Source organism: Theropithecus gelada, chromosome 7b, assembly GCF_003255815.1.
Source record: "Theropithecus gelada isolate Dixy chromosome 7b, Tgel_1.0, whole genome shotgun sequence".
Lineage (NCBI taxonomy): Eukaryota > Metazoa > Chordata > Mammalia > Primates > Cercopithecidae > Theropithecus > Theropithecus gelada.
In genome coordinates this window covers 20881966-20883878 of record NC_037675.1, presented here as the reverse complement: position 1 = coordinate 20883878, position 1913 = coordinate 20881966, and positions in this window count along the sequence as shown.

Genomic DNA, 1913 nt, shown 5'->3' with positions numbered 1-1913 from the left:
TTTGCCCACTTTTTGATGGGGTTGTTTGTTTTTTTCTTGTAAATTTGTTTGAGTTCTTTGTAGGTTCTGGATATTAGCCCTTTGTCAGATGAGTAGATTGCAAAAATTTTCTCCCATTCTGTAGGTTGCCTGTTAAGTGAGGGGGAAAATGGAACCAAGTTGGAAAACACTCTTCAGGATATCATCCAGGAGAACTTCCCCTACCTAGTAGGGCAGGCCAACATTCAAATCCAGGAAATACAGAGAACGCCACAAAGATACTCCTCGAGAAGAGCAACTCCAAGACACATAATTGCCAGATTCACCAAAGTTGAAATGAAGGAAAAAATCTTAAGGGCAGCCAGAGAGAAAGGTCGGGTTACCCACAAAGGGAAGCCCATCAGACTCACAGCAGATCTCTCGGCAGAAACTCTACAAGCCAGAAGAGAGTGGGGGCCAATATTCAACATTCTTAAAGAAAAGAATTTTCAACCCAGAATTTCATATCCAGCCAAACTAAGTTTCATAAGTGAAGGAGAAATAAAATCCTTTACAGATAAGCAAATGCTTAGAGATTTTGTCACCACTAGGCCTGCCTTACAAGAGACCCTGAAGGAAGCACTCAACATGGAAAGGAACAACCGGTACCACCCATTGCAAAAACATGCCAAAATGTAAAGACCATCGAGGCTAGGAAGAAACTGCATCAACTAACGAGCAAAATAACCAGTTAATATCATAATGGCAGGATCAAGTTCACACATAACAATCTTAACCTTAAATGTAAATGGACTAAATACTCCAATGAAAAGACACAGACTGGCAAACTGGATAAAGAGTCAAGACCCATCAGTCTGCTGTATTCAGGAGACCCATCTCACACGCAGAGACATACATAGGCTCAAAATAAAGGGATGGAGGAAGATTTACCAAGCAAATGGAGAACAAAAAAAAGCAGGGGTTGCAATCCTAGTCTCTGATAAAACAGACTTTAAACCATCAAAGATCAAAAGAGACAAAGAAGGCCATTACATAATGGTAAAGGGATCAATTCAACAGGAAGAGCTAACTATCCTAAATATATATGCACCCAATACAGGAGCACCCAGATTCATAAAGCTTACAAAGAGACTTAGACTCCCATACAATAATAATGGGAGACTTCAACACTCCACTGTCAACATTAGACAGATCAACAAGACAGAAAGTTAACAAGGATATCCAGGAATTGAACTCATCTCTGCAGCAAGCAGACCTAATAGACATCTATAGAACTCTCCACCCCAAATCAACAGAATATACATTCTTCTCAGCACCACATCGTACTTACTCCAAAATTGACTTTCACACTGTTTCTTAAAAACAAAAGATAAAATTCCCATGTAAAGACACTCTACCTAGCCTAAGAGGAATGGCAATATTCTAACCTTTAAAGACCAATAATTCAGACCAAGAAATAGCATATGGTACAGATCTTTTTAGAATAACTCTTATTTTGGGGGGCCTTCTTACATAGTGCAGTCACATTTTCACTGTTAACTATTCCTTGTCCAATCAAGTTTAGGTAACTAATTCAAACTGCTTTACTCCAAATCTTGCTTATGAGCTTCATAAGATTACCTGCTAAAAAAGAAACATTTAACTTTATTCCATTTTGTCAGAAATAAAATTTGTATACAGCTGTCTTTTATAAACTGATGAGTTTATATATTTTACTCTCTCTTATCTAAATTTCTAAAATAAAAGCTATAAGATTCTTATATGTGTATGTGTATATATGTATATATTATTTATATTATTATACTATACCATAGGTAAAATGTTTATATGTGTTTAGCATATGTACAGGTATTATGTTATATGCTGTGTCCACATTTTTAAAAAATCTGTAGTCAGCCAAAAATTTCTTATGAAATTTCTTTCCAATTGGTTTA